The following is a 23,825-nucleotide window of genomic DNA, read 5'->3' as shown; positions in this document are numbered from 1 at the left end:
ACAAAATCCAATATTGACAATATACTCTCCAATCTTGTCAGACCATGCTCTAGGTGCTTGCTTGAGCCCATAAAGTGCATTCTTTAACCTGCACACATATGTGGGATACTCTAAATCCTCATAACCTGATGGCTGCTCCATATACACTTCTTCTTGTAATTCACCATGCAAGAAGGAATTCTTAACATCCATTTGCTGGAAACTCCAGCCTTTGGCTGCTGCTAAGGCAATCACACATCTAACAATTACCATCCTAGCAACTGGACTGAATGTCTCTTCATAATCTATGCCATATGTTTGAGCATAGCCTTTTGCAACCAGCCTAGCTTTATACCTGCTAACTGAACCATTTGCATTATGCTTGACCTTGTAAACCCACTTACAGCCAATAGCTTTCTTACCCTTAGGTAAGGGTACTAGATCCCAAGTCTTATTGGCTTCTAATGCAACCATCTCCTCATCCATTGCTGCATCCCAATGAGCATGACCAACAATATCCTCAAAACAAGTGGGCTCAACATGATCAACTAGTTTCACCATATAAGCATAATGGTGAGCTGCATAACCTTCAAAACCAAATCTTTTAATAGGGTATCTGACCGTGCTAGATCTGCGTACCACCGGATGTTAGATATGATCAATGCCCCACCCTCATTAGGTGCTACCAATGATCCATAGTGCTCAAAGTTGTAAGGCCCCCATTATGAGGAGAAGCCAAATGTGAGCCCGGACATTGGTTGAGTCCTGACTTGTATATCAGATGAGGTCTATGTGACTGGATGGCAAAAAGGTGACTGTCGTGGGTCTAATATTTGGGTTAGATGGAGTGGTTAAGCTGGTAGCAACTCGAGGCACATTGCATTGAGTTGTGTGGTAAGGGAGTTAAAAGGGGCCCCTATTGTGGGGTCCGGGGGCCGCGGAAGCGGCCCCTGGCTGGGGGGTCCCAGGGGGGCCAGTGGCCCCCCTTGGCGGGGGTCCGGGGGCAGTGCCCCCTGCCCGATGGTAAAGGGAATATTCCCTGGCCGACTAGTGGAGGCTCATATGGTAGGTCGGGCGGTCAGCAGGCCGACCTAATGACCTTCGCGGGCTATAAAAGCTAAACCCCTTCGCAACCATCTTTCACTCATCTTTCACCCAGTCAGAGTTGTTGTTCCAGCTAGCCTTAAGCTCTTCACCTATCTTCTGTCTAGATCGCCATCTAAGCTTCACACTGTGGAAGCGCACGGGTGGACAGAGCCATCTTTGTATCAGTTGTTTGGAGTTAAAGAATTTACTGATTCTCCTCTTATCTGTTGTGTACTCTCTATCTCTTTCTCAGATTCTGTTCGCTGCGCCGTGTAATATTTTACACGGATCACTCAATGGAGCCTTTACATTACTATGAGCTCTCTGTACACCTGGTGTCCTGACTGAAGGAATACCACGGTCATCATCCAAACTCTCTGAACCACTAGAATCTCCATCCAATTCCAAATGACTGGTAGATACATCATTACCATCCAGCACTTTCTTCTTTCCTTTGTCCTTCCCTGCAACACTTATAGATCCACCTGAAGATGTCGGACTACTCCTTAGTCTCCCAGAGACCAAGGGCTCACTGTAGGTATAGTACCAAATGATGTTTTTGGTCCATTAAGACTTTGTGATTCTTGTTTTTCTTTTTGCACATAGTTGTCCTAATCATTATCATCATCTAATACATCACCAGTAGGTGCATACGAGCTGCCCATCTCATCAAAGATAACATCCCTGCTCACTCTAAACTCACCTGTGATGATAGGGTTATAACATCGATACCCTTTCTGCTCTAAAGAGTACCCAATAAAAATACAATTTTCAGCCTTTGGATCAAGCTTCTAGTTCATTTGGCACATGGACATATGCAACACATCCAAATACCTTCAAGTGTGATACATCGGGATTCTTGGCAGTAAAGCACTCTTTAGGAGTCATCCCATGAACTGCAGCTGTGGAAGTTCTGTTCATAATGTAGATAGTAGTATGGACAGCCTCAGACAAAAAATGTTTGGGCATATTCTTTTCAGCCATTAATGCCCATGCAACTTCTACAATATGCCTGTTTTTTCTTTTTGCAATACCATTTTACTGTGGGATATACCTGCAAGTAAATTGCCTCTTTACCCCATGAGTCCTCAAGAAGCCACTGAACTCATTAGAGAGGTACTCTCCCCCTCCATTTGATCTCAAGCACTTTACTTTTAAGGATGTTTCTATTTCAACGATTATCTTAAAAGATTTGAAGTGCTCAAACACATCACTCTTTTCCTTCATAAAGTATACCCATAGCTTCCTTGAACAGTCATCGATAAATGTGACAAAGTATTTGCTGCCACCAAGAGACACATTGTGTGTCGGCCCCCAAACATCTGTATGTACTCCATCAAGTATATTTCTGCTCACTTCTCTATCATGCGGGAAGGGTTGTCTCGCCTGCTTACCAAACTGGCATGCTTCATAGACTTTATGTAATTCTGCAACTCTAAAAGAAGGCAACCCTGTAACCAATCCTCTAGACTGCATCAATTTCAGCCTTTGCACATTTGCATATCCAATACATTTATGCCTGATTTCAATATCTGCATTTACTCCTTTTCCTTTAGCATACATAGCAGTATCCATTGCAAGAATTCCAGCATCTAAAGTGAATATTTGGCCAGCTGTACTTCCTTTTGCAACCAACCTACACTTATCATTAAAGTCTTCTACAAAATAACCTTTTGCATTGAATTGGACCTACAACCTTGCTCTACTGTTTGGCTAACAGATACTAGATTCTTTGTAATTGATGGAACATGTAATACATCTTTTAGACTCTTTGTCTGGCCATCATACAAGGATAAGGGAACCTTTTCAATGTGTGAAATTGGGTGGCATGAATCATCACCCATCTACACATAACCTGGGTTTTGTAAGTCCTGCATCTCTCCAAACCATTCAACATGACTGGTCATATGATTAGATGCACCTGAATCGGCATACCATATATCATCATGTATCCCCTTTCCTGTAACTGCATTCATCATATATTGCATAACAAACAGACGCTCATTTTTGTCTTCATTCTGTCGTGAAGACGATGCATAGTTTCCTTGCTGCAATTTACCATTGCGAATATCATCCTTCTTTGCATAGCAATGGGCTGCAATATGGCCTATTTTTCCACAATAATGGCAAACAATAGTAGAATTTCCAGAACCTCTATTCTGCCATCCACCTCTTTCTCTAGAGCTCCCCCTGCCTCTAAAGTTTCCTCTGCCTCTAGAAACCTGCATTTCACCAAATTGTTGATTGAACCTGTTTTGCTGGTTATCGCTAGTATGTTCCATACCACGGTCTCTCGAAGAGGATCTACCACATCCCCTTCCTGAACTCGAGTAAAATTCTTGGACTTGTTCAACATTTCTTTCAGACGAAACACCCTGCATATTGATCTCTTCAGTAATCATGAGAGAGATCAGCTCATCAAAATCTAAAAATGGCCTCCGTACATATATTGAAGTAACAAATGATTTTCATGCCTTCTCATTGTTCAGGCCACTCAGAGTGGATGAAACCAAATCATCATCATCTGACATTGCATCAATCGTCGATGCTAAAGCATCTGTAATGCTCCTCACCTTCAATACATACTCATTGACAAACATTTTTCCTTTCTTCAAGGCATTCAACTCTTGCTTGAGTTAAATCTTTTGTGTCTTTGTATTTATTGAAAAAATGCTCTCAAAAATTGTCCAAGCTGCATGTGAAGTTTCTGCATTCCTAATATGCCCCAACATCGTATTATCAATGACTGCAGATAACCAATACATCACCTTTTTGTCTTTCGCATTCCACTCTTTCCATGCTTTTAATTGATCTGCAGTCAGAGGGATACCAAGCTCTGGCTTATTTTCTTCACCTGAAACAAACTCATAAAGGCCCTTTCCAATGAGGAAGTTCGTCACACGGAACTTCCATGAAGGATAGTTGTTCTTGTTGAGCTTCTCGATAATGGGATTTTCACTGTTCTCTGCCATTATCACAAATAAGGATACAACATAGCAAGCTAGTCTTTTGCAATCTTTCACAACACATGTACAGCACTACACAAAGCAACCTTTTTCACTGATTGCTCAATAGCACATGTAATCTGCAACCTGTTTGCATATAAACCTTATGTTTGCTTCCTGCAAACACCTAAAAAATTACAAATTCGCAATCTGTAACCTGTGCACCCACTTTTGATCAATACAGCTGAAATCACAGTGTACCGTGAAACTGTTGTCCACAACCTTATGGCTCTAAAACGAGGCCTGAAACGGCCTCAGATGCCCAAAATAACTGCGGGAAATTCCAAAGGACCTATCTACAGAATATACAATGCTCTGCTCGCACACCAAATCTCACAGCAATCTGAGATTTTTGCTCGACCCTGCTTTCGGTGCCTCCACAGGCACTATCCAAGAGAGAGAGAGTGGAAGAATGGGAGAGCTTGAAGGGGAGCTATGGAGCTTTACCCTGAGACCTATGGACCGCTTATTGATCAAGCGTTTCAAGACAATCGGCCATGGCTACCTCTCATATAGCAGACATGCAATGTCTACCTTACGGGTGTAGTGAGCTTACGTTGATGCTCGATCGAGTTTCCTTCTCTCTCTTGCAATCTGGTAGCTCCACGATCCTTGCGACAATCTCAAGCAACCTCAAGCCCTCTCCATCAAGCTCCATCCTCCATAGCTGCGTGAGAAAAGAGAAGAGAAGAGAATAAGAGAAGATGAAGAGAGAAGATGGGGAGCTTTTTCTCCACGATCCCTCACTCTCACTCCCTCACACTCCCTCAATCCCTCACTCAAGCACAAGCAAGAAGGTAAGAAACAAGAGAAGAAGAAGAAGAAGCTTTGGCCAGACACAATAATGAGCTTCTCATTCACTTTTGAACTTTATTTACATGCCCTACTTTTTGGGTGGTCATCTCCACTTTTTACATGGCCGGCCATTAGCCTAGGCCCTCTTTTCCTATTTCCCACCATTCTAACTTATCCCATTCCCAACTAGTGCATATAATTTGCACAGGAGTGAGCCTGGCACTCTTTCACAAGGATTTGTGAGAGCTTTCACAATTAATGGTGCGCTTTTACTCTTTTCTTTTCTCGAGGTGACATTGAGGCCTTCTGGAGAGGTTGTCATTCAAAATTTTTAGGGTCTGACTCCCATCCGGGGCGCCTTTTCCTTCATTTGTCCTGTGCCCTTTTGGCTATCTCCTTTTTCTATTTTCTTGCTCCTCTACTCCATTTTCCCGCTCCTTTGCTGCGGTAAACATTACCCCCCTCCTAGCTAAGTGCCAGTCCCATGGCGCTGTGGTGGGGAGTAGTGGGGTAGTTGGAGTTGTTGCTAAGTGGAACTAGTGGATAGATGACAACAATCAAAAGGTACTGTTGTGAATGAGAGGTGATGGAGTTTGATTAACGATGATTGGGAGAGATTCCGGCATGCTTTAGAATTCATGAAGATGCTCGGAATTTCTCACACAATTGTAGCTCCCATTCTACGACGGCTGATAAATGTTTTGCATGGGCATCTCTAATCCTGTTCACTGCCAGCCGGCTATTGAGAACCATGTAGCCATGCATCCCATGCTGATCAGAAAACACTTAATCAATAAGCAATCTGCAGGTCTAGGGGTTTGAACATACATTTGGAGAATATGAGGTTCCAAAATCTATGTCAATGGTTCCATCATTGAGTTTTGCTTCTGCTTGATTTGGTTCAGTCATGGTAGCCATCAAGAAGAAGATGGTCGGCTACATCAAGCATGTTGGTCCATTCAACCATCGGAGTATGCAAAAGCTCCTGAAGCTGCTATAGTGGTGTCCTGTCTGACTTAGGGAAAAATTCGTGGTCATTAGCGAATGTTGTGGATGATCTTCTTTAGCTGGGTAGCCATTTACTTAGTCACGATCATAGCTTGCAAGAGAAAGTTGTGCACTCCCTAAGGGGTGTGTCTGTCTCATGGTGTGGTGTAAGTGCATGTGTAGTGGAATTGGAAGATGGGTCTAACCTTGGGTAAGCCCTTGGTAATGTTCCACACTTGAGGACCCAGTTCGTGTGTTGTTGGAGGTGCAGTGCAAAACTTAGGGTGACAGGTCTGGAAGTCCTACCCTTGATATGCCCTCGTGCTTTTTTCTTTTCTCTTTTTCTTTTTCTTCTCTTTTTTTTTTGAAGAATTGCATACAAGGAAGATGTCCTGGCTAATGCCTATCACCTTCAGTTGGATTACGAGACGGTCGCAAGCATTGGGATAGGAATGCACAACTTTGTAGATATTCTTTAATACCGGCCCAGGCCTTCAGAGGTGTGGATGACAAGAAAGGATGATTACACCTCATGAAGTGGGTATCACTCATATCCTCTAAGATTTCTAGGCAAATGGAGGGAAGCATGGTTGCCCTCATCATTAGTTTAGTCATGGCTCCACTATCTATCCGTAGGTTGATGTCAAAAAGAGTGGAGGGAGGTGGGCTTCCTCGGCTGTGGGTCTCTGCATTAGTAGGAACTTGATAAGCCTAAGATAATTACAGGTAGTTAAGAAGGCTGGATTTGGGCAAGAAGAAAAATCTACGAGGAAGCGGTTGATAGATGGGAGGACATCCTCTAACCTAAAGACTAGGCATTCCTCGCGGCTCCGGGCATTAACATTATATATCTTAGGAAAGTCAAAATCCCCATGAATATTTCGATCATAGTCAACTCCATGCCTACGGGGGTAGGGCATGTAGATGGGGTCGTTGCGTTCTTTGGGGAGCGAGCTGCAGAAGGCGGTCCAGGTGTCAAAATTGGTATCCCAAATCCTCCTCTGCCACTTCAGCTGTGCCTCATAGCCTTGGAGGATTTTGGGAACCCTGTTTACCTTGTCTTGCTAGTAGTCTTCTGGCTCTTGCCTCCATCTGGTTATTATGAGGCTTCTTTCCTCTGTCCACCTGTTTACAAGATCATTAGCCAGATCCTTGATCTTGGCTAGAATACCTAGAGGCAAAGCATTGTCCAGAGAGCGTGGATAAGCAAATGAAAGTTCAAACGGCCTCGTCTTGAACTCCCATTGATGCCATATGACCAATTCCTGAGGCCAATTGATAGGATGGGGATCCCCCCATAGTGGCACAGGCTCTTTAGGGAATTGTCTTGACAGTGATCGTGCTCTGCGTTGGGCTTCCTCTGCTAGTTCTTGTCTTCTTCTTCTGGCTGCCACAATGCGCTTGGGCATATGGGCATCTTCGGGCTCTTCAGGCGGGAGGTCTGGTAGAGGCGGATTGGGCATTCTTTGTTGCTCTTCTTCAGCATCCTGCTCAAAGTCCAGACCCTCTTCGACATTTTTCTCGATAACTGATGGAACCGCTTGTGGTGGTGGTGGGTGCTCATGCTCTTCAAATCCAAGTTCCTTAAGCTCAACAGTGGAGAGGCCAGCACGGCGTAGGTAGTGAAATTGCTGCTCTTTTGTGATTCATGTGCATGTTGGAAGCTCCCATTCTTGAAGGCCATACTTTAGTGCTCGGGTGGTTAGTTCTAGCTTCCTTCTTACCTTCTCCATTGAATCATTGCCCTCCACCTAGGTGACATGTAGTATTGTGCTGAGGAAGGCTTGCCTTTGTGTGTTGGCACATACATCAACAGCTTCTACCTTGGACTCCGCAAGCACTCTCTTGCACTCAGCCACCATCAAGCATTATGTTAAATCCCTCTCTTTCAAAATTGTTTCTTTCCCACTCACCGGCTCTCTCATCCATCTTCTTTCTTCCCTCTTCCATCTCACTTGCCAAGGTTGTCACAACCTACTGCTGCTCATTCGTTAACAACCAAAGTTGGTTTCTTTCCCTAGATTTTTGAGCCAGCTGTTTTTCAGCAATTTCTTTTACCTGATTTGCAATGCTTAGTCTTTTTTTGCCCTAGAAAATAGCTCTGACTTTTCTTACACAAGCTGCTCGTGACTTTGGATCTCTACGAAGTGCAATCTTCTTTGGGTGAAGGCCATGGCTATAAGGGCCTCTATGTCTCCCTTGGTAATCTCCAATGCATCTTGCAGTTGTTGTGCCTCTTTCTGTAGCCTTTGTACTTCTACTGTAGGAACCCCCGGCCTTTCTTGTTCTAGGAACTCTATTTTCCTCTCCAATCTATCTTGTTCTTCAAGTTCACACCATAGCCTCAAAGCTATGGCATCTTCTTGTTGCTCACTTGGCTCGCCCTCCTGAGCTTCTATTTGTCTATACCTTTCTAGTTCAGTAGTTCTCTATTGCAAGTTAGCATACTGCTGCACTAGTAGCTTCAAGCTTTGCTGTTCTGCCACCAGGTTTTGCTCTTCATCTTCCAGCCTTTGTCTTGGTAGCTCTCATTGTCCTGGGCTTCCTTGGTCTTTGCTTCCAACTGATCTTGTAGAGTTTTCACTTCCCTTCTTCGATCGACTCCTTGCTTTGAAACTTCTAGCCTTAAGGCTGCCGAAGTTTCCTTTTCTTTCTCTAACTCCACCAGGGCTATCTTCTTTTGCCTTGTCCAATTGTGCTATAATCTCAGCTATATAAGCGTCATAGTCAACACCAAATGGCATGGGAGTAGGGGCTGTAGTGGTTGATGCCTCTAGCTTATGTCATTTTGGATCTTGCCTAGATGGCATCTGTGACAGCAGGCCTTTTTGCTCTGGCTTTTGGTACAATTTCAGCCACTTTACTGACAAGTAGCTACATCATGTTCATCAATTGGGCCGTGTCTAGAGAGGGCATGGGTTGCAGGGCGGTTGTGGTTGTGGTGTCGGTTGTGTGCACGTCATCTTTTTTGGCTCCCATCATGGTATATGCATCTCTTCTTGGGCACCTCTCCTTCTTGGACACAAGCCCCAGGGCTTTCTCGACGATAGCTACATTAAGGGGCACTTGCACCCTTCTTTCCTGGTCACCAGTCCTTACTGTGACCGTGCCACAGCTCCTACCTTCATCAAAGCTCTTTAAAAAGTCAGTGCACATGCTATAATCTACAGCTTGTCTGACCTTTTCCACATACTTTCGGAGGTTGCATTTATCCACCAACTCTTTCACTGTTGGCTCTTCTAGGATGGCATTGTCTAAATTCAGGTTATGTTTGAACATGAACTGACTAAATCCACGTGTCTCAACACTGATCCCATACTTTGTCAGCTCCTCTTCAGTGAATGGAAGTTTACCCCCCTTTTCTTGTCCTACCATGGTAGGTGTCTGTCATTACACCATGCCAATATTAGCGTTATGAATGGACTCATCATTAACAAAAACCCAAGAAAGAATGCGTGTGATAATTTGCCGTGCTGCTTCAGAGGTATGAAACTTGGAAATAATTCAAAAGCAATATCTATTTCCTCCTTTCATTCTTTCCTATTTAAATTGAGTTGATCATTTTCATCCATCACTACACCTTGCTACATCACTTGGCTCTCACTTTGCGCCCCCCCCCCCCCTTCCTTAAGTTTTAAAGAAATCCTTCCTAGGATTAGCAAAGGAAGAAGGAGGAGTCACATGAACTTTGTGGGGCGAGTTACTTGGCCAACAACCAAGTATAGAGGTTAGGGTTATATTCAAGCTGGGCATGACGATCAAGTTCATATGGTCGTATGGAAGCTTGGGTGATATAGGTAAAGACATCATGAAAGATGTCCCCGGAGTTGAGGTGTCTAGCAATGTGTAGTTCCTCTTTTGTAAGGAATTGGTCAATGCAAGGGTGGGCTAACACATGGTCATCTAAGTGTATGTTGCGTGCAATGGCCAAAACCCTAAATGAAAGAGGTGCCACATAAGTAGGGTCGTATTCAATTGTTTTGATTGCCCTTCTTTGTTGGGCATTGGTCATGATGCGACAACCTCTTTTCTCCCATTGGAGTCGCAAGGCATACCGCAATTGTAAGAACGAAGAATCTGAGCTGGCAAGCTGCATGAGCTCCTCTAGTTCTTGTTCAGGTGCAGAGTAAGTAGGCTTGCGGTACGAGGTAATTAGTCTTTTGAGAATGGCTTGCTCCTTTGAGATTTCTCCATTAGCGATTAATTCGGTGGAAAATTTGGAAAATTTGATGGTCATAAATTCGTAGTCTTCCCAACTGCATGGCAACACACAAACATCAGAAGCAGGGGTTCATCGAGAAGTCATAGGTCAAGCCTCTCATAACTCCTAGTGAATGTGGTGAAGGTGTTATCTAACACCTTGATGCATGTCACTACGTCATCTCCCAAGGTCTCAGCAAGATCCTTAGCCACTGAAAGGAAAGATCGTCTTTCGTACGAAGGCCTAAGACCTATTGGTGGTGATGGTGCAATTGTGCTGGACAATGATGACTTCATTGCTAGCGTCATAGATGGGACTTTGCACTCTGGAGCACTTTGAGATGCTGCAGTGGGCTTTAGGGGCATAGGAGGTGTGTTGCATTCTATCTGAGTCGGCCATGGGGGTGCTCAACTCCTGTGACTTGGATAATTTTGGGGTTCTAGCTTTGGACGATAAATGTGTTGGGATTCAATAATCACAACCAGTGCTGGTCTAGCTTGCTTTACAGCTTGGGCTTTGTATGTGCAAGCCTCTCTAGCTGGAGTGAGGTTGCTTAGAGTTGAGCCTCTTGAATGTCCACTCTTAGGCACCCATATCCAAGGGTTTCCCTCATAGTATCCTTGTGCTCACAAGAGATCTTTGGGGATCCATCGCCGCATGGTCGTACGCCTATGTCGATAGCGTCTGAGCTTCCTCTTAGGCTATGATTGATAGTTTGTGCGTTTAGAAGCACGTTTCTGCAGTCTACAAGGAGGTGGCCCTTGTTGTTTTGGCACCCATATGAGCGTGGACTCCTTGGCCTTGTGAATGGCCTTAGTGGGCTTGGTTCTAGCAGTTTGAGCATGGGGTGAGATATGACAGCCCTTCTCCCCAGGCTTGGTCATAGGCATGGTCGTAGAGGTCTCTATCGGTGGCTTTGCAATTGTAGAAAGATCAAGATACCCCTTGCTGAAAGTAGTCACTATGCACACATTGCCTATAGCAAGATGGATGCGATCTAGGTTATAGTCCACATTGCAGTTCGTTTGCTTTTTTAAAAGTGCGACCTAGTAGTGACTTATTACCGGCCCCCAAATGGACTGAGTTTAGCGTTTTTGGGTTGTAATTTAGGTTGACCAATCCGTGTCCAATGGTCATGCGTTAAGATATTATAGTCGGCACCTTTGTCGATCAAGGCATCAAAAGAATACATCTATTCTATAGTGACCATGATTCGTAGGTAGGCGGGTGCCACAACTTCTTCATCTTGATCTGTCAGTTTGGTAATAGTGGCCATGCAGACATTGACAGGGGCTTCAAGCATAGGTGGCTCGTGCAACGGATGGGAAGGAGGATTGTACTTTTTCATGCAACTGCCATTAAAAAAGCCTATTCCTTCACCTTCAAGCGTCTCCTATTCAACATTTCCCATTCTACTAATTGTACGTACTCGGAAAGGTCCTAGCCCTCGAAATTTCATTTTCTTTTTGTGACCCTTCACAGAGTATAGTAGAATAAGGTCCCCCTGATCAAAGTTGTGCTGTTTGACATGCTTGTCAAACCACATCTTTATTCGTGCCTTCTCACAAATTAGAGTGTGGGTGGCTAAGAGTCGAGTCTCCGTGAAATGATCTAACTCTAAAAAGTAGTTGGTCCAAGCCTCTCCTCCCTCCCAACGCTCTTGGGCTGCTATCCTTAAGCTAGGGACAAAGAACTCTAAGGGTAGAATGGCCTCCGTTCCATAAGTCAGCCTAAAGGGCATCTGTCCTACAGCCGTCTTATAAGCTGTATGACAACAGGCCCACAAGGCTGCCATTAATTTGTTATCCCAATCTCCCATCTTGTCTTACACTCTCCTATCTCGAATCTATTCCACCTTCTTAATCTCTTGAGTCTACTTATGGATGATGGCCCCCAAGTGAAGAATGTCACGTGCAGATGGCAATCCCATAACCAACAACAAAGCTTTAGACGAAGGCATCAGTGTCAATCCAATTGCGGTTCCGGTCGTAAGTAATGTATTTCCAAATTGATAGATACTTGTTTTGATTCTTGTATGAGATACGTTAGGCCCATACTATGATGCACGAGTATAGATGATTTCATCTCACATATTCATAAGATGGAGCTTGCAAAGTGCATATATTAAGGAAAGTTAATTGCACCTAGTTGCATATGGCTTATTCGTTGATAAAGCAATTACAAGGAAGAATTAGTCAAGGGTTATGAAGGATATAGTCATTAAAAGAACGATATTAAAAGATTGTGCATACAAGTGCTAGGTGAAAGCATAGTCAAGGGTTATAAATAGCATAACTGCTAAAAGAATATGACATTAAGAATCATGAATAGAAAGTATTAGTTTAGATACTTCAAAAATAATTAGCCTAAGAGCCCAAATATTAAGAAGAACTAGATTCTAGCTCAAGGCAAGGCCTATTGGAGTCTAATTACTTGAGATAATCTCGCACTTATCTTATCAAGTATTTACACGTTATGCCTATAACATATTTTGATATATGAGGATAATTTCCTATTTGCTTCATGACTTAACTAAGAGCTAGTACAAGAAATTAGTCATAAGGGTTAAAACTAAGATGTCTTGAGATCCGTCGGATAACGGTGACTTTTGCCAATCCAATTTCAGGATTGGGTTATCAATCAAGGTAAGTGACCTATAGAACTTACATCATGAAAAGTGTTTGAACCCTTAACATATGCCCTAGCCAAAGGAAGGAAGTGTTAAGAAACATTTTTTCATAATATTGCTCTTAGATTCGAAGGGGGAGAGCAAATATACGATGGAAATGTTATATCATCTATTCTCGCATTGTTTGGAAAGAATGTAGTTGGTTTTGTTGGTTGATTGAACAAAATCCTAAATGCTTTTACATTCAACTGGTTGTTAGTTGTTATTTAGTAGATTATTCCAAGTGCTTGTGATTTAAGGTAAATGCATAGCAAGGGTCTGTGATGAGAAGCCGCCATGGAAATAAAGGAATATTTTCTTGGAAAATGATATTAGGGATGAATGCCTTTTTTGTGCTTGATTCTTAAAGGATTTAATTAAGGAAGGATATTTTGCACAGGTGGATCACCTCCATGATCGCACTGCGGATTTAGATTTGTATTGCATTGACCTTTTGCAAGTGTACTATTATTTCACAAATTGACAAATAATGATAGTAAAAGATTATTATAAACTTGATCATAGCTAACCAAAGCGAGGTATGTTTGTATTTTCTCAATAAAATAAAATTCATTTGCTCTAAGAATTAGCAGAGTTCATACTTTGGTGGTCACATAATGGGCAATGTTGGAAAAGTTCTTCTCTTTCCAAATAATAGATGTAAGTTCTCTTCTGTAAGCATGGGTTGGTGTATAAACAAGCCTACATTTCCATCCATTATGAATACTCACTAGAATTTTTTCTTTATACATGGCTCTAGTAGCCTCATTAAACATTGGTTTTTTTAAAAAATCATTATTAAAGCGTACAAAATTTGTGAATTATTTGTTGTGGTGGCAAGAACGGATATTGATTTGTGAAAAAAAGTATAAATTCCATGTTCAATCAGTATGGTTGACGAGAGAGAGAGAGAGAGAGAGAGAGAGAGAGAGAGAGAGAGAGAGAGAGAGAGAGAGAGAGAGAGAGAGCGAGAGAGAGAGAGCATGATCTCGATCTCTCATTGTGCATGTCTTTGCTAACTTGACATCGTGTTGTTGTAATAGTAATATTCATAGGCTATACTTTGAACTAATCATATGTGTGTACATGTGTGTATGAGCATATTAAGACTTCCAATATACACACATAAATACATGCACACATACATATGTATATCTATTAATGAGAGAGAGGCATAGAGATATATATTTTTAGTGACAATAATTTTTGAATAAGAGAGAGGGAGGGTTATGATTATGTAGAAGTTTTGATTCATGATTTTGCTATGTTTTTGCTATGTAGATTGATGCTCAAGAGAGAGATGCATTGTCAAATGTAATGCTAGAGGAAACTATTACAAATGTTATGGTTGACAATTCTAACATTATTAATGGGGATGTGATGATGGATCATATTGATGCTAATGTGCAAGAGATGGATGATGCTATCAGAGTTGAAGGTATGAAATAAATATATCCTTTGGATGAATACACCAATGCATAGATGGATGCTCCAACCATGCATAGACTCGAAGATATAGGATATTGCACTAATATTTTGGTTTACCCTTTGATCTTAGAGGATCTAATGAGTTCATGGGTATTAGTCATGGAAGGCGATATGAATGAGGGATGTCATGCACTATCTATGCCTTATGATCTAGGTGGAATCAGAGATTGGAATTGTTATGCATTCTAGAATATACCGATGACTTGGCTATTTGATCCTAGTGGTTGGTTGCTTATTCAAAAAAATAAGGCCATGATCATATTAGTGTTTGATCTAGGTGGCTACATAATGTGGCACATCAGAGGGATATGTAGGTTCAAAGAGGGTGGATGTCGTGATGTTGTGCATCCACTTATGAAAACCCTAGGAAAAAGGACATGAGTTTAATGTTTTGAGTAGTTGAACTTAGTAAAACTATCCATATATTTTGGTTTGGCTAGTGAGATTGATTGTATAGATGATCTAAGTTAGATGAATAAGGGCTCATGCATGAAGGGCCCAAATTTTTTGATCGTGAAACGGGTGGAATTGTACGACTAATGAGTACATGCTTTTAGCATTGTTTTTGAGTACCTTTATATCTTTGGAAGGATAGAAGGAATGGTTAATGATCAGTATATACAAGAAAGGTGGCTCATGGCTTTCTTGAGAACACCTCCATACATGATCTATTGGATGTAAGTTGTGTGGCCATAAGCATGGTGAATGATAACATGGACAAGGATGGGAAAAAGCTCTCAATCTTCATTCAAATATGCTTGATTGGTGAATGATAGTTGACTTGGAGAAAAAGAAAGAGAAGGAGAAAAGTAAGTATTTAATATATATTATCATGCATTGTAGGAAAAAAAGGGATTTTCCTTGTATGCTTTTAGGAATGCAAAGAAGGGTGGGGGTGCAACATGCATTCTAGTAAAGGAGGATGTTCATGTAGGGGGATGGGGGAATACTATTATGCATAAGAGGAGCTAGTGTGTCTTCCCTCCTATTTTTCTTTTTGTGTATTCCCTAGAATACATTGGAACACACCTTTCTAAGGAGGCCAACGCTATATAAAGAAAGGAGAGGAGCATCAGTTCAATGGACTCTTGGCTTTCTACAAGAAGAGTCTGAAGTTTAATGGCCTTCCTAAGTTTTACTAGGGTTTCAATAGTTCTTGTGTTGAAATAATTGTGTATACCATGACCAATACTTTGGACTATATGACTCTCTAAAGATAGATGTGCTTGTTGAAAATCTTCATATTTTTGAGTCTCGTATAACTCTGAATCTATTGATGGATATCGACCACCTACATGAAGAGGATGGTGTTCTCTTGTGTGGATCTATTGGGACCACCAATGTGTTGACAATTCAACGGGTACAAGGCCTTCATGACAATTCAAGAGACGACTATAATAAGGTAAAACTATGAAGTGTAGTCTAATATCTAGTGTGAATTGAAGTACTGATGATGCAATGATTGATGCAATGCTTGATGTTGTTGATTTGGTTTTATGTACTTTGGATGGCCTTAATAGCCAGAAGGCTTAGAAATAATTTTCTATTTTTGTATATATATGAAAGACATTTTGAGATTTTGATGAGTTGGTCTCTCTCATGATTACCAAAGGGATCAATATGTGGGGTGAATTATCTAAGAGAAGTGGTAAACACGTTCAAGCATTTTACTCAAGTTTAGAAAGGGAATGTGGTAGATCCTTTTCGAGAGATTGTGGTATAGTAGTATTGGTGATAACCAAAAAAACAAGTTAAATGAGCAATTTGGTGAAATGAAGATTTCAAGAGGCCATAAAAACTTTAGAGACACGAGGATCTCTAGAGGAAGAGGTGGATGATAAAATAGAGGTTTTGGCAATTTTGGTATTGTTTGCCATTATTATGGTAAAACATGTCATTTTGTAGCCCATTGTTATACTAAGAAGGATGATAACTATAGGAGTGGTAAATTACAACAAGAAAACTATGCATTGTTCTTTCATGACAAAATGATGACCAACATGAGCATTTGTTTATTTTGTAGCATATGATGAATACAGTTCCAAGAAATGGGACACGTGATGATATATAATTTGTCAGTTTAGGTGACTTTAATCATATGAGGAGTCGTGCTCAATGGTTTGGAAAGAAAAATGATTTACAAAATCTAGGTTATGTGTGGACGGTGACATCCAATTTTACAAATTTAAAACAATCATTGATCCTTGCATGATGGCCAAAAAAAGATTCTTTCAAATTTATTAAATGTGCCATCAATCACAAAGAATTTAGTGGTTAGACAAATGATAAAGGAAGACTTGCAAGTTTGATGTAATGTAAAAGGTTGTTTTGTAGAAGACATTAATGATAAGTGCAAGTTGATCACAAAAGGAACTAGAGTTCATCAATGTTCACTTTGGAATCTAGAATTCCTAGTATGAATGTTGCTATGTATACTAAAAGCAAAGAAGTGGTTGCATACATTAAAATATAACACAAATATATTGGACATACAAATGTGTCAAGGTTGAAATTAATGTAGTTTAAAGGGCTGATTGCAGGATTGCTTGTTTTTAGAGTTATAAAATTTCCTAAAGTGTATAAAGCATATCAGTTTGGTAAGCATGCAAGACAACCTTTTTCTCATGACAAAGATATAAGTAGAAATATACTTGATGTTGTAAATACACATATTTCATGGCCTACACAAAATATATCTCTTGGTGACAGCAAATACTTTATCATGTTTATTGATTATTGTTCAAGAAAGCTATGGATATATTTCATGAAGAAAAAAGAGTGATGTATTTGAGAACTCCAAAACATTCAAGGCTACTATTGAAATAGAAATATACTTGAAAGTTAAGTACTTGAGGTCAAATGGAAGAGAAGATTACCTCTCTAATGAGTTTACTGGCTTCTTGAGGTCTCACAGGATAAAGAGACCGTTTACTCACAAATATATCCCACAACAAAATGGGATTGTAGAAAGAAAAAATGAACAAATTGTAAAATTTGCACGAGCATTGATGGTTGAAAAGAATATGCCAAAACATTTTTGATATGAGGCTATTCATATTGATGTCTATATTATGAATAGCTTTCACAAGTATAATTCATGGGATAAGCCCTAAAGAATGCTTTATAAGCAAAATGACCAATGTGTCACACCTGAAAGTGTTTGGTTGTGTTGCATATGTTCATGTACCAAATGAGCTACATAAGAAAATTGATCAAAAGGCTAAAAAATGTATTTTAATTAGATACTCTTTAGAGCAGAAAGGGTATTGACATTATAACCTAGTCATCATAGGTGAGTTTAGAGTGAGGAGGGATACTTTTTTAATGAGATAAGCTGTTGATATGAATCTAGTGGTGATACATTAGATGATTATGATAATCATGATAGTTATATGCAAAAGAAGAAGCAAAAATCACAGTCTTAGTAGACCAGAAACATCATCTAGTACTACATCTACAATTAGCCCTTCGTTTGGGAGACTAAGGAGTAGCCCCACATCTTTAGGTGCATCTACACGTATTACAAGTAAAGACAAAGGGAATAAAAATGTGTCGGATGGTAATGATACATCTACCAGTCATTTGGGATCTGATCGGGATTCCAATATGGTTCAAAGAACTTGGATGATGAGCTTGGTATTCCTTCACTCAAGACACTAGGTGTACAAAGAGCACATGGTAAGGTAAAGGCTCTACCGAGTTATCCTATGGTACATAGGTCTAGCATGGTAAGACACCCTATTAAATGATTTAGTTTTGAAGGTTATGAAAATCACCATTATGCTTATATAATAAAGTTGGTTGAGGATGTTGAACCCACTTGCTTTAAGGATTCTATTGGTCATGCTTATTAGGATGTAGCAATGAATGAGATAGTTGCATTAGAAGCCAATAAGACTTGGAAATTGGTACCATTGCTTGAGGGAAAGAAAGTTATTTGCTATATGTAGATTTACAAAATCAAGCATAACATAGAAAGTTATGTTAGCAGGTGTAATGTTAGACTGATTGCAAAAGGTTATGCTCAAACATATATCATATATTATGAAGAGACATTCACTCCAGTTGCTAGCATGTCAACATGTGTGATTGCCTTGATAGCACCCAAAGATTGGATTTTGTAGCAACTGGATGTCAAGAATGTATACTTGCATAGTGACTTGTAGGAAGAGATGTATATGGAGCAGCTGACATGTTGTGAAGATTTAGAGCATCCCATATGTGAGGGCTCTATAGCATCAGAGGGAGGTGACATGCAGAACAAGTTGAAGGCCCATCCAAGTATTATCATTATGATAAAAACGGGCATTTTGCACAAGGATTGCAAAGAGGTAGAGGCTTCAAGGAAGGCAGAGATGAAGATGAAGCAAGATCCTAACTCCTCTACTCAATCATCATCTTTCTTAGACACTCCGACTTAGATCCTAGAAAAGGCCAAGGCCAAGAAATAGACATGATCATCTTCTTTAGACCGCAGAAAGGACTTGGTGTCTCCTCTTTCTTTCCAATACCAGTGATACAATCATCCCTTATGACTCTCCAATGCAAGAGAGGATGAGTAAGTGGGTGGTGAGATGGGGTAGGTATGCCTCATCTATACAGATATATAGGTACACAAGTTCTAGAAGGGAGCATCCTGAACACACCAATTGAAGTCTGAAAACTTTTGAAATCTTAGAGTTAAGATTGACATCTAAGTCCATGATAGGCTATTATTTGACACAGCGGTATTAGCTCCTAGTTTGAGCTCATATGAGGCGACACTTTGGCGATCTTGACCAAAGGAAAGGAATCTATGGTCACATATGTTTAGAAGCATTTTTTATGGGATAATCTTGTACTAGATGCTCAACATTGACACTTAGATTCTCTTTGAAACACATTAGTGGTGGATTCATCATCCACTACTTGGATATCCATGGTCCTATTTTGGTGGTCTTTGTTGTATAGACTATGATGAGTCATTATCATTATATCATTCTATTATATCAAATCACCCATGATCTAAGATAGGATGTTAGCAATTTGATTAGCTTGTGTGAGTTTAATTCATACTTGACATTTCTAGGTATTTTAGACATTTTATTGTGAGCATTATGATGTTTATTTGAGCATTTTATGTAGATCGATATGTTGGCATTTATGGTATATATTTTTCCTTTATATTCAAGCTCCTTCTCAGCCAATCATTATCACACACAAGTTCTATTGGAGCGAGGAATTTTTCATCTTAGATATAAATCAAATTCCATGGCTAAAATATTCCAACATCATGCTTTAATTTGATTTATATAAAAAGAGCCATTAGATTACACTCTTTGAATTTTAAATTTATAGAAAAGATATAACTATTGCCTCTAAAATTCACAAAAGGGGTATATAAAATGATACAAAATTCAAAAAGAATAAAATTAAACTATCCTATAAGGTGATCCCCCCAAGGCAATCTCTATATAATTTCCTAGTTGAAAATTTGGCATATAATTTTCTACTTAAAAATTCACATAAGTTAGAGAAATTAGGGATTCCCTAGTTTTTGTAACTAGGAAATGTTTCATCTTCCCTATGAATTACTTTCCCTACCTATGTGTATCCTTTAGCAGAGAATTGATAGGGAATTTCTTGTTTTTTTTCCCCTATGTAGGAAATGATTAAAAATTCTTTGTGATAGTCATTCAATTGGTGAAAATAATTAGGATTGGCATGTTATCATGTAATCATGTAATCATCCTTCTGTTGGCACTCCAAAATCTCTTCAAAGCCCTCTTCACTTTCCTCCCATGATTGTCGCCATAATAGATCATTCTTCATGCAGGCATGATTACACAATTGACAACTAATAGTTCCACCCCTTTCTATACTTGCTTCAACATGTTATATGGCCCTTATTATGTTGTAGTCCCAAAGCACAACTTCTTCCATGGAGACCCAGAACAATGCACCGTGATTGTGATATCCCTACAGTCTTCTAATCAGCCTTGTGCTAGTTGGTACATTACTATTGCCTTAGCGTCGTGTCAAACGTTAGTGGTGACTTAGCCTTGTGTCAAATGCTCATGTCATGTTTCAACTATCTCTTTTTGCATTATTGTAGCTTTCTCTTCCTCATCAACGTGAGGTGGGGTGAAATTCCATCACTGGCATGAGCAGACGTCATCTTCCCATCTTCTAATTCCATTCTAGGTTCTGGTGCCTCTAGAATGGCACTCGATTTCTTCCACTTTAAACAATATTGAGTCACTCTCAAGTGATTATGTCCAAGATAAGTATCATGACCTGCATCCAATTTCCAAATGCTTTCTTTATGAGCAACAGTGAGTCCAAAAGCTAGCATTGGTCCCTCTCAACCTTCTGACTTTCTTCAATCCTCCATGGCTCCAATCCAGCATGGTATATTAGGCACCCTCCTATTTGCATGGCTCTTCCACAATCATGTCAAACATCATGTTGCAGTCCATGTTGCACCATTACATTATCATGAATTTCTTGAATATGCTATCAATAAGCTTTGATTATGCTTGCTAAATTAGAGTTGATAAAAGAAAAAGAACTTCAAGAATCCAATAATACTTCTAAAGTCAAACCATTACTTTTCACACTAATTGTGCTTACAATTCACTTTTGAGAACTTCATGTTGAGGCTTGAATGGTTTGCTTCTTGCATCCATTAACCTAGGAGTTGTTTGATAATGAAAGATGTTCAAGTTGAACATCTTGTATGTACTTTCTTTATTACATTTCATGGTCTTTGTGGCTTCCAACAATTCTTGGATATGTGACCACACACATTACAATTGAAACACTTTGGCTATCCTTAGGTATCTTTAGTAAGTAATCGTCTTTGAACATTTTGGAAATTAATGACTATCAAGGTTGGCTCTATCTTTTTTTCTTCTTGTTGAAAATATCTTATTTGTCATTGAGAAGGTTTCCTTCAATTCCTTTAGCAATCTAAATATCATATGCAAAAGTCTCAAGGCCTTGAACTTAGCCTTGTACGAAGATCGTGTCTTAGTCTAGGCCATTAAAACAATAACTTCATGTGCTCTATCATTTTTATATCAAATCTCATCACAATTTTCTTCAAATGCACAATAAATTGAGAAATTGTTTCATGCTCCTTTTGTTCACACTCATTAAATCTTTTGAATATCACTTTTTGCTACATTGTCATGAGCAAAATTTGGTATTGTAGCTATCTTGAAAGAATTCCAATTATGTTTTAACTCATCAAGTTGTTGAATATACCATGTGGATACAATTCCTTCCAAAACCATTTGTCCCTCATTGAACTTTTCTCCTTGCCACCATTGATGATCATCTGCAACATTTTTTAAGGGGTCTAACCAAGATAATATGTCTACATCTTGTAGAATAGAAAAAGATTTTGGGTGAACCTTCTTATATTGGGTTGAAGAAGAAGAAGAAGAAGAAGAAGAAGAAGAAGAAGAAGAAATCTAGGCTAGAAGGTTGAACAATAGACGATTCATAAGAAATCATAATTTCATCTATTGGATTACCAAATGTGATGAGTGATGCTTCCTCTCTCCACCAATAACTATGTATAAAATTCCTATCCAACAAGATCTACAACACACATTATATTGGCTAGAAAGGGAAAAGATCAATTACTAGAAACATAAAGATAAATCAAATAGAGCTTCAACTATCATGTTTTCCTTCCTTCATTCTCTAGACAATCTATGATTAAATGCATGAGTTAGTTACTAACAACAAAGAAATGGTTAGTTTGTTGGGGTGCTTAGTTTGTTGAATCACTAAACCAACCCTCATAACAGACTTTTAAACTTTCCTATGGTATGCTAAAGTTAGGGCCTGCCACAAAGCCCTTTCCATGAATTTTAATAAAAAGAGAGAAATAAGGCTCCTTTTGATATTTCAACATATGAAGGACTACATAAAGTGTGGACTCTCTTTTGTAATTCTCACAAATCATAATTATAAGCACCTTGTAACTTTATATATATAGGCCTTGGCTAAAATTGTCTCATCTAAAAGTGCAAGTCTACTAAACCATTTACATCTCTGAGACACACATGTCCCTTGCAAGTAATGTGGTAACCGAGCTATTGCAAAAGATGGCCATGCATAATGTTGTCTACATCATGAGTTAAATGGGGGGGGGGGGGGGGGGGGGTAATCCAAACACGTGATATGTATAGAGGGGATTGTAGATGGGCCATAGATATTAGGAACAATTATGTTCTATTCTATACTTTTCATGCACGAATCAAGGGAGAATCTCTCTATAACAAGTGTAGATAGGAACTCACTTTTCACCTACTCCATTTAACTAGGAAAAACTACTTAAGTGTGATTGGAGATACTAAAAGCACCTTCCAAAACCACTAGTTGTAATGCCTTTATAAAGGTACCTCATCTTCATAAATAGAGTGCTCAATACTATTTTGTAATTGGACTCTTGCTACTCTTGTGTTGTCACTTATCTCCATCCCTCTTTCAATATTTTAAGACATAACTCATTCATATAAAATAGTAGCATAATGGGAAAAGGGTACCAATACCACACTTACAACCATTAACTTTGCCTAATCACCCACCCAACCAATCAAGATGCAAGAATGGCATTACGTTTGAATATGAGTAGCAAGGGATGAGATATCACGAGATTCAATGTCTAAAACGGCTCAGACCAGGCAAGACAAAGGAACACAATCAATCTTTCTTATATTTAAGGGTATCATTTTCATCATTCTTCAAGGGTTATTGTGTAGGACACAAGCATATGATATATATCCTTACTAGAATGATAAGATAACTCCTGGTATACAATAGGTGCATCTTAAATAGGGGAGACACCCTTAGGGATTAGAAAGCTCCAAAAGATAATACACAGATCACAAGAAATATGGCGAGCTTCATCAGAACTTCTTACAATAGCTAATCACAATTATCCATGACCCCATAGGCCAATTGTCTTACCTCCATAAGTAAGAGTTTTGACCTCACCAAAAGCCATTCACATTTATATCATTGAACTAAACACAAAAGTTGATTATAAAACTAAATAATAAGCACACAAGCCAACAAAATGACTTCTATTGAGTTGAGATAGAAAACTTGAAATTGAGCTCCACAAGACCACCCAAAGAAACATGAAATAATAAAAATTTCTTTTAGGCCAAGAGCCCACAAGCCCTCACAAAAGCCCTAGCAAGACTTTAAAGATACCAAAAAAGCAGTAACCCCTACAGGGCCATACATAAGATAAGTAGTGTTGAGATGGCAAGTGTTTACCGTAGCACAGAGGATTGGAAAATGGAGCAGAGGAGCGGAAAAAATGGAAGAAGGAGATAACGAAAAGGGCACAGGACAAAAAGGCACCCTGGATGGAGGTTAGACCCTGAAAATCCGAATGACGACCTCTCCACAAGGCCTTAGTGTCACTTCGAGAAAAGAAAAGAGTAAAAATGTGCCATTAAATGTGAAGGTGCTCCCGAATCCTTGTACAAGAGTGCTGGGCTCACTCCTATGCAAATTGTATGCATTAGTTGGGAATGTGATAAGTTAGAACGGTGGGAAATAGGAAAAGAGGGCCTAGGCTAATGGCCAGCCATGTAAAAAGTGGGGATGA

This window comes from Lygodium microphyllum, chromosome 11 (genome assembly GCF_053477565.2).
Source record: "Lygodium microphyllum isolate KBCC chromosome 11, Lygodium_microphyllum_v1.1.10, whole genome shotgun sequence".
In the NCBI taxonomy this organism is placed as follows: Eukaryota; Viridiplantae; Streptophyta; class Polypodiopsida; order Schizaeales; family Lygodiaceae; genus Lygodium; species Lygodium microphyllum.
The sequence above is the reverse complement of the archived record's forward strand: the minus strand, read 5'-3'. Positions refer to the sequence as shown.